This window comes from Nannospalax galili, unplaced genomic scaffold, assembly GCF_000622305.1.
Source record: "Nannospalax galili isolate Female #2095 unplaced genomic scaffold, S.galili_v1.0 scaffold1873, whole genome shotgun sequence".
NCBI lineage: Eukaryota > Metazoa > Chordata > Mammalia > Rodentia > Spalacidae > Nannospalax > Nannospalax galili.
Genome location: NW_008333218.1, coordinates 168,553 through 178,658, shown reverse-complemented (window position 1 = coordinate 178,658; position 10,106 = coordinate 168,553). Strand labels below are relative to the sequence as shown.

The 10,106-nt window shown below is 48.0% G+C and overlaps 1 pseudogene; it reads left to right on the top strand.

Annotated features, from left to right (window-relative positions):
• Window positions 1-4,252: 4,252 nt before the first annotated feature.
• Window positions 4,253-6,871, top strand: LOC115069416 (annotated as a pseudogene).
• Window positions 6,872-10,106: the final 3,235 nt, after the last annotated feature.

The following is a 10,106-nucleotide window of genomic DNA, read 5'->3' as shown; positions in this document are numbered from 1 at the left end:
CGCCGTGCGCGGCCCCGTGCATGTCCACGTGCGCGTGCGCGCGAGCGTCACCTCCGCGCCGCTAGGTACTGCGGCCGGGCGAGGCGAGGCGGGGCGCCGGGAGTTCGGGGCGGCGCGGGTCCTGACGGGAGGGCCGAGGCCGCCTCCGCGCGGGTCCTGACGGGAGCGGCCGGGTCCGGACGGCCGTGCGTCCCGACGGGAATCTCCAGGTCCGACGGGCGGGCCACGCGGTGCGGAGACCTGCGGGGCGCCGTGTCCTGCGGAGGGCGGACAGGTGGGCTTGGGCTGGCGGGCGGCCTTCCCGCCGCGGCCCTGGGCGCTGGGAGAGCGCTGGGTGCGGGTCAATGCAAGCTGGCCTTCCACACACTACTGTGGTTGTGGGACAGCGTCGTCCTCCCCTGCGCCCCGCCGTCCTCCCCTGCGCCCTGCTGGCCTCCATAGCGTCCTCCCCGTCATCCTCCCCTGCGCCCTGCTGGCCTCCCCAGCGTCCTCCCCGCCGTCCTCCCCTGCGCCCCGCTGTCCTCCCCGCCGTCCTCCCCGTCATCCTCCCCTGCACCCCGCTGTCCTCCCCCTCATCCTCCCCTGCGCCCTGCTGTCCTCCCCGCCATCCTACCCTGCGCCCCGCTGTCCTCCCCGCCGTCCTCCTCGTCATCCTCCCCTGTGCCCCGCCGTCCTCCTCGTCATCCTCCCCTGCGTCCTGCAGTCTTCCCCGCCGTCCTCCCCGTCATCCACCCCTGCGCCCAGCAGTCCTCCCCACCGTCCTCCCCTGCTCCCCTCAGTCCTCCTCGTCATCCTCCCCTGTGCCCCTCAGTCCTCCTCGTCATCCTCCCCTGCGCCCCGCAGTCCTTCCCATCATCCTCCCCTGCGCCCCGCAGTCCTCCTCTCCGTCCTCCCAGCTGGACGGATGGGCCTTCGTCTTGGGGACCCCGACGCTGAGTGGAGGGTGCGCAGATGTTGCAAACGGCCTCTTCCTTTGCCCTCGCCCGCCCTTTTCTAGGGCCAAGGCGGTTTCTCCCAGCTGCTGGGTTCCCTCTTTGCAGCAAACCAGACTCTGCGCTCCAGTCCATCATCTGCTCTGCCGCTGCACCAGCACCGCTGCATAAGGAAGTTTTTCAGCCTGGAGTTGAACCCGTGCCGTGGAGTGAACTCTTCAGTGGCCCCCAGTCCTCGTCTCAAGTTTGTGCGACAGTGTGGACTCAGCTCCCAGAGGCCACAGCTCAGGACCCTGGCCTCCATGTGTGCAGTGCCCAGGGCCAGCTGCAGTGTAAACGGTGCCAACAGAAAGCTTTATTCCTCATGAACAGTGTGGCCCTTGGCAGTTCGTTTGCAAAGCCAGCAGTGAGCCAGCCACCCGCATGGCCATATTCTGCTAACTAGAAAATGCAGTAGTGCTCATACATGAGTGCTCTGCCGTGTCCTAAGGGGAGAAGCTGCCTCACAGTGTGGGTCACAGAAGGCTCCAACACTGTCAGTTGTCAGTTTTCTGATTCATTGAAAAGCCCCGTCTGCATCACATTGAGCACATGAATCCATTCCCAAACTAATTCATAGAAAACCATGATTAGTTTGACAAAGACTTAAAGCAACTTTGAAATTCCAGAATGCCTGTGACTCTTAAGTCACAAAGACTCAGAACTAGTGTATGTAGCCGTGAAATTTTTCAGACTTACCTCTTCTTCCCCTAGTTGTCAAGTGTTTAAGACCAAGGTAAATGGGGTGTGGTAGCCCACACCTGTGTCCCTAGCTTAGGGTGGGAGTGTAGAGGTGGGAAGATCAGGAGTTCAAGGCCACCCTTGGCTACTCTGTTAAAGACACCACCGTAGTATTCTGAGTCATGTATCACATATGACAATAAAAAGGCATCGCCAGTCACAGTGGCATTCCACCTGTGATCCTAACGTAGAGGGACAGGTGCTGAGGCAGGAGGCTAGCAAGCGCCAGACCAGGCAGCCTTGGTCAGCTTAAGACCTGTGTATGAAAAAAGGGCTGCCGCTGAGGCTCAGTACTCCCCTAGCATGCATGAGTCCTTAGGTTCTGTCCCCAGTGCTGTAAAATGAAAGAATTGCGTGTAAAGATACTCAAACTGTATGTTCATGAGCGTGATAGCTGGACCTGCCGTTGTGGACAGCTGAAGGCCTACATGTAGTTTTACTATTAACCACACCTGAGAGAAAGATTATGCAACTAAACAAAGCTGCACTGGAGAAGGCTGATTAAGTCAATTTTGAAAATTTCAGATTCTACTTGATACTTAACTCCTTTCCCTTTTAAAGGTATTAAAATATTTAATTATGCCGGGCATGGTGGTGCACACCGTTAATCCCAGCACTCAGGAGGCAGAAGCAGGCAGATCTCTGTGAGTTCAAGGCCAGCCTGGTCCACATAGTAAGTTCCAGGACAGCTGGGGCTACAGGAAGATCCTATCTCAAAAAGACCAAAAAAAATTTAATTACACTTTTAAGACGTAAATAACCATCAGTACTAATGTGATAGGAAAATATATGAGAATATGGAATATTTTTAAATTCCTGGATAAACTTTATTATTTTCACTAAGTTTTAAACAGGGTCTCAGGGATCCCACGCTGGCCTTGTACTTCTATACACCCAAAGATGACATTGAGCTTCTGAGCTCTTGCCTCCTTCATACCTCTTAAGTACCACCACTCCCAGTTCATGAAGTGCTAGGGTTTGAACCTACGACTTCCTGTATGCCAGGCAAGCACTGTACCAGCTGAACTATATCCCCAGCTCGCTCGAAAAAATTTAAAGTATGAAAAATAAAATTCCAAGGCTAACCATGTGCAAAAAACCTTTTTCTACCTCACTTTGCACAGGCTCTGGAAAAAAAGAAGTACTAGGAAAAAGATTAAGAGCTCTAAGGAAAACATGGTACAGACACACCAACTACACCAATAGACCACATCATTTTCTAACTACCAATAATTTTCATTCTTTGGTAAGTTAATAGAGTTTTGAAATATGTCAGTGTTATCCTTGCACAGATCAGCTTCCAGGTCCTTTTTTAGCTATATCAATTCAAGCAATGGTCGTTAAATAAAACCTAATGGATATATAATACAGGTACAAGCAGCAGCATCAGACTCTTGGGTAGATCATCTTCTACCGTAGCCTGTGTGTATGAAAGCTGTTGCAGCTAGTTAATCTAGAAAGCCAAGCAACCAAATTCTGCTTGTCGGAACCCACAGCTACAAAAGTCAGTGTTGTTGATTCTGTTTCTTAGGAGGGTTCAAAAGAAGGAAAGGAAGGGGGCAAGGGCAAAATGGAAAAGAGGGGGTAGGGAGGGAGGGATTCCAGATTAGATTTCTATGAGTATGTACTACTTTACTGGATAAATGTAGAACATCTTTCAACCCTTTATTCATTATATTTTTATGCTCCTGCTATTTAGTCAAATTTTAGATTACTTAATAAAATTTCTAGGAACCATGGGGCGGCGGGGGGTGGGGTGAGACAGGTAACCACAGCTGGCCTGGGACCTGCTATGTAGACCAGGCTGGCCTCAATCTCACAGAAATCTGCCTCCTTCTGCTACAAACAGGAAGCATGCTTTTACAGAGAATTGTGATATAAAACACTTTTTTTTTGTCTTTTTGAGACAGGGTCTACCTGTAGCCCCAGCTGTGCTGGAATGCACCATGTAGACCAGGCTGGCCTTGAACTCACAGAGATCTACCTGCCTCTGCCTCCCAAGTGCAAGGATTAAAGGTGTGTGCCACCACATCTGGCAAAACACTTTTATAATAGGAATTTGAAGTAAAGTTGCTGACTCACACCTTTAATCCCATCAACCAGGCAGGGCCAAGCAAATTGTTGAGTTTGAGACCATAGCAAGTTCCAAACCAGCCAGAGCTACAAAGTTGAAAGCCTGTCAAAAAAAAGAAAAGGAATTTGGTCTGTCTTGTTTAAACAAAGCTTAGTCTTGCCAAGCCAGAAGGACCTCTGTGGTTAAATGTGCTTGCTAGTATTTTATAAACTAAGGCGGCACTAGGTGAAATAAGTCAATCTTGGCTGACTCAGCAGGTAAAGACTTATTGCTACCAAGCCTGAGGACCCAAGTTCCATCCCTGGAACTCACATGGTAGGAGAGAGCCAGCTCCCAGAAGTTGTCCACTAACCTACACATACACACAAACACATATACACAAAATAGTGAATGGATGGATGAATAAATGTAATTTTTTGATAATCTTAAATATATAAATATATTCTCTTCAGTGGATGCATGAAAATAAGCCTTCTCTGTACAAGGTTTAGAAGAATTATGCCTTGTAAGCATTGCCATTCACCTTTGATGTGTTAGAAAATTAATCTTGTTTTTTGCAGTATCGTGTGGCAGAATGGTAAGAATGTGGGCCATTTGTTCTCTCAGCTATCAAAATTGTTCCCTCTCCTTCAGGGTTCTCCTCAGCCTCAGTTTCCCACTCTCAGATGACCAGCCAGGAAGCACCAGCTCTCCTGGGTCACCTCTCTAGAATCTCTCTCTCTCATACCTGGCACTTTGCTTTAGCAGTTCCCTTGAATGTGGGTCTCACCTCTGTGGTGCAGACCAAACCCAGGGCCTTCCATATGCTACGCAAGGGCCCTACCACTGAGCTACACCCCAGGCCTGAGGTATTTTTTAAGCAGAGTCTCACAAGGTAGCCCAGGCTGTTCTAGAAGTCTTGATTTTTCTACCTCAGATGATAGGTGTGCACCCTCAGGTGGGGCTTGACTGACATTCCAATTGTGCCCTTTTCTCTCGCTGGTTCTAGACCCCATAGAGTTGGAGGCCTGCCTGACCATGGGGTTTGCATCTAACAGATGTTTGGTACATATGCTAACTAAACAGAAGGTGCAGGACCCAGACTTCCAGTCGGTCATGTGAGGCAAACTGTGCCTGCTGAGTAACCTCTGCTGGGTTGTAGATTCAGCAGTCTAGAGCCACTGCAGGGCTTCTGGTCTCATCTTTCCTCTTCCTAAAACGTACAGCCCCAAGCAGTAGGACTGAGACAGAAGGAAGTGTGCTTCACTCCTGAAGTAGAAGGCTAGATCCCCTGCACAGTGAGTACGACTCCACCTCCTACTGGCTTGGATTGACAAAACCAGTTGCCAGAGCAGTACTAGAGTACTTACCTAGCATGTGCTGGGCCCTAGTTTCCGTGCCAGTACAGCCAAGGTAAGCCACATACCATACCAACCTTCACAAGCTGTGTAACATAGTACTAGAGAAAAGATCAAGAACCTGGTGCATGTAAGAATATGAAATACAGATGTAGCAACTTTTATTATCCATGTCCATGCCCCTCTCTGTGTCCCTGCCCCTCTTTGTGTCCATGCCATTCACCTGTCCATGCTCCTTTGTTCTGTGGCAGAGTCTGGACAAAGGCACCCCAACTCTTGGACTCATTTAAAACCAAGAGTGAGCCCAATCTGTTTCCAGAACTTTCTCCTTCTTGTTTCCCTCAGCACTGTTTTTCCAGCCAGGGTCCTGCTCTCTTTAAACAGTCTGTCCAGTGACGTGGGAGTGGAATGAGGAGCTGTCCTGTCAGGAAGGTTGGTTCTCTCTCCTTACCCAGAAGAGCACACACAACCACAGATAGTTACTGCTCTAATCCCACCTGTTGTTTGTAGCGTAAATTCCATACTTCCAACATGTCTGCTTCCAGTGAGGGTCAAGAGGGAGAAATAAGGACTGTGAGCTAAGAGGGCAGCTGCTTGCCTGGCTTAGCTTGTCAAAGCCCATTGCAGCAGGAGCCCAAGCCCAATACATTGTTTTCTTTTCCTAAAGTCTGAATGTGAGCTGATTAGGCATGGGCAGATTGAATAGATAATAGCAAATGATCCCAACAATGAGGTTAGTTTGAGTTACCACGCTAGGTAAGAAAGTCATTCCCACATTGTTCATAAAAACCCAAAAGTGTAGTGTCTGTGAACTAAGAAAAATCTCTTGGAGCTGGAGAAGCGGCTCAGAGGTTAAGAGTACATACTGCTCTTTCAGAGGCCGACACGGTGGCTCACAGCCATCTGTAACTCCAATTCCAAGGGACACCCTCCTTCTGGCCTCCTCACATACCGGGCACGCACATGATGCATCATACATGCTTGCAGACAAAATAGTCATAAAGAACAAGTCAGGTGTCACCGCTGCAGCCATGCCAGAGCCAAGAGGAGACCTGTCCCCTGGACTTGTTCCGATAGTCTGCTGAAACATGGTGGATTTCTACAAAGTTCTAGGCGTGCAGAGACATGCTTCACCCAAGGATATCAAAAAGTCTTGGTGGCTTACAGGTGCTATCAACTGCTGGGAATCAGGACATCTATGACAGACAGACATGGAAGGGCTAGATGGAGGAGAACGTGGAAGTCACTTTGACAGTCCATTTCAGTTTGGCTTCACTTTCTGCAGCCCAGAGGATGTCTTTAGGAAGTTTTTGGTGGAAGACACACATTTGGTGAGGCTTTTGGAAACCAAAGGGTTCCCGAGAAGGCAGAAGCTGAGGTGCATCTCCTTTGTCCCCACCTCCAGTGGATTTCTGTCGTTTGGAGTGGATTTTCTTCAGTCAATACTGATTTCACTTCGTTTGGGTCACTGGGTCATGGGGGTCTCACTTCCTCTTCAGCATCATTTGGCGACAGTGGGACAGGCAACTTCAATATCAACTACTGAAATAGTTAATGAAAGAAAAAAATCACTACACAGAATTGGGGAGAAGGGCTGAGGAAGACAGGCAGAGTCACGAGAAGTGGGAAGAGCAGTGCTGTGCTTGGATGACACGTACTCCACACGCATTTTAACTGTTAATAACAAGCACTGTTTGGGGATTAATAGGAACTTTTTTCTTTTTGAGGCAGGGTCTTCCTGTAGCCCCAGCTGTCCTGGTACTCACTACACAGACCAAGCTGGCCTCAGAGCCACCTGCCTCTTTCTCCCCAGTGCTTGGATTAAAGGCATGTGCCACCACCCCTGGCCCCAGGAACATTTTTTTGAAGATTTCAAAGGAACTTGACTTTCAGTATAACTACCTAATCTGAAGTATTTATAAGCAGCTCATCAGAGCCCCTGTTTGTCATAGACTTTTGAGTTTGTTGTTGGGTCCACACAACAGGACCATTTGTTTTGTCTTTAAAATAGTTGTAATCTATGTGCACTTTGCTTTTTTAAAAACGTAATTCAAGATGAGCCTGTGAGACTGAGTAGTGCTAGGAGAAGACTGTTCTCTAACACCAGCACGGATCAACTTCAGCTGTGTTGGTGTGAGCCCTAGTGTCAGCTGCTGTGAAGCTAACATGGCCAGGAGGAATCTGCTGCAGTATTCCGTTCTCTCGGTGCTCAGTGATAACAGTTATTTCTGCATCAAGGGCAATGTGCTTCTGGTTGTTTAAGGATGTTTCTAGTTGTGTGTGAGCGCTGGCCACCTCGCCAGTTCTGACAGCTGTTTAATGCTAAGCTTAGGTTTAAAAGCTGGTAAATTGGGTCTTTGTCATTTGCTTTTAAAAAAGAAAAGAAATCTGAAAAACAACAAATCTTTAAAATTTTTTAATTAGAAAGTAAAATATCTCCTTTATTGTGTTTGGAATTCAGAAATACCAAATTAAGGGTTTTCCTTGCTTTTGAAAGTGCAGTGCCACTTAAACATTTTTAAAGTGCTGTTGACATTTGCAGTTAATGACATGAGGTGTAGAAACCTGGCTCTGGCTTTCTGTTAAGATGGTGCTATAAATGTCTGCTCTGAATCACTCTTGCCACACTCATACCTGCCCTAAACCTACACCAAGAATGAAGATAAAATGTGAGCATCCAGTACATGAAGCAATGAGGACATGGCTGAGCATCCCTGTCTAAGGGACAGTGTAGAGGTGAAAAGGGGCTGCAGGTGGAGTCCTGCTAGACCCTGGAACACTGAGAGATCCTGCAGGGAGCTGCACCCCCTCCCTACTTCCCACAGGGTTGAGGATGGTGCTTCTGTGGAGAGGACAAGGTTACTGCCAAGTGCAGTGTGCAGGTGTGACTTACATAAAGCTGTGCCCCAGAGGAGAAACCATTGGTGCACCCTTCTGACTAGTCACTGCTAGCCCAGCAGGTGAGTGAATCTGATTCTGCCAGTGTTGACACCAGGTACTCCCCTGCTCAGAGCCCTGTTTACCCAGAGAGAAGGTTGAGCAGAGAGACACTGCTGTGAGGCTTCTGATGAGCTAACCAGAAATTCCTAAGCACATGAAGAGAAGAAATGCTAAAGGATCCTCACAATCAGCGATATTGAAATTCACTACAAAAGAATAAGAATGATTGAATATTCTGAAAAGAGCTTAGCCATGTTTACAGAACTCTAAAGAAATACATGGAAAGGCTGGGTGTGGTGGTGAACACCTTTAATCGCAGCATATGGGAGGCAGAGGCAGGCAGATCTCTGAGTTTGAGGCCAGCTTGGGCTACAGGAAACCCTGTCTCAAGACCAAAAGAAGAACATGGAAGGATACTATCCATGGAAAAGGCTAAGAAATTACAAAGAACTGGCAAGCTGGGCATCTAGCACTCGAGTGCTGAAGCAAAAGGGGCCCTAAGTCAGGGCTTGCCTGGGCTGCATAGAGAGCCCTTGTCTCAAAACAAGGTGGACATGGTGGTACACACCTCTAATTCCAGCACTCAGGAGGCAGAGGTAGGTAGATCTCTTGAGTTCCAGGCCAGCCAGGGCTACATAGTGAAACGTGCTTTAAAAAAAAACAAAAAACAGTTATATAATAATTTCAAATGACTTTTAAACCTAATATATATCCCTTCGACCTACTCCCAGGTCAGACTCTCAAGGAGAGGCCAGCAATCTCTTAAGTCTCCAGGCCGGGCATGGTGGTCCACGCCTGTAATCACAGCACTTGGGAGGCAGAGGCAGGTGGATCTTTGTGAGTTCAAGGCCAGCCTGGTCTACATATCAAGTTCCAAGAGACAGCTGGGGCTACAAGGAGACCCTGTCTCAAAAAGACAAAAGAAGGCTCCTAAGTGAATCTGATATTGGGTTGAGTTTGAGATTCATTGACTGACATGGACTTTCAGGTCCCTTTTGACCTTGAGGCTATCACTTTTCCAATGCCACATATCTTCCACTGAGTGAGCCTGTCTCCATTCCATCACTGGGCATGAGTGTGATTAGCAGAGTGCTGGCCAACAGCTACAATTTCCAGGTTTGTGATCCATCCCTGACATTCACTGTCTAGGTCTGGGAACAGGTCCTTGGAGCTCTCTGAGCCTCAGTTTCCTCACGTGAAAAATGAACAAGGATCGCAAAGTACCTGAACTGCCTTCTTCCTGAGCTGCTATCAGGGTCAAGTTCAGTGAAGGCTCATTAATTGCTCTCTAAGTGTCCAATGAAGTATCTGTTCTGGATTTGGACATTGACATTTTGAGGGGAGTCCTGAAGAGCTCCAGTAGAACTAAGTGAGGCAAATTACAGAAGCATCACATGTGGGAAAAGAAAAATTCTTCCAACTTTTATGCATGTTTTCATTTTTAATTATTAAAATGCAGTGCATTAACTCTATTCAGAATATTGCAGTAAAGTTCTGAAATCTTGGCAGGGCTTTAAGCCATAGATGGCTGTGATAAATACCTCATTGTGTTTTTGTGTTAGAAAGGAGGGGACTATGTTATCCTGATTGTTTTCTTTCCAGTAAGTATCTGTAATGAGTTTAGTACATTACATATTGCACATTGTCAAACTGCATGTTTCATTAGGGGGAAACCAGTGCTCACTTATTTTCCTCCAGATCCCCCATCTTCCCAGCAGGATCCCAGCAAGGTGAGCTTGCTGCCACACCCATTTCCCTCTGCAGTCACTTGCCTGGCAACTCTTCTCTAATCCTTGATCTACAGGCTCCTCTCCAACCTTGGTGTCTCCCTAGACCCTCCCTTCTTGCTCATGGCCCATCCCTATTGTCAAATCTGGCGGCTATTCCTTCACCAGCCTCCTTGAATTTGCATTCTTCTGTGTTCTCCCCTGTTGCAGACCATGCCAAGCCTCTGTTCTGGCTATTTGTGTTCACCCCACAAAACCCTAGCATCAGAGCAATTAGCCAGTTACTTTTGCAGCTTAATTTTCCTTTAATTCTGTA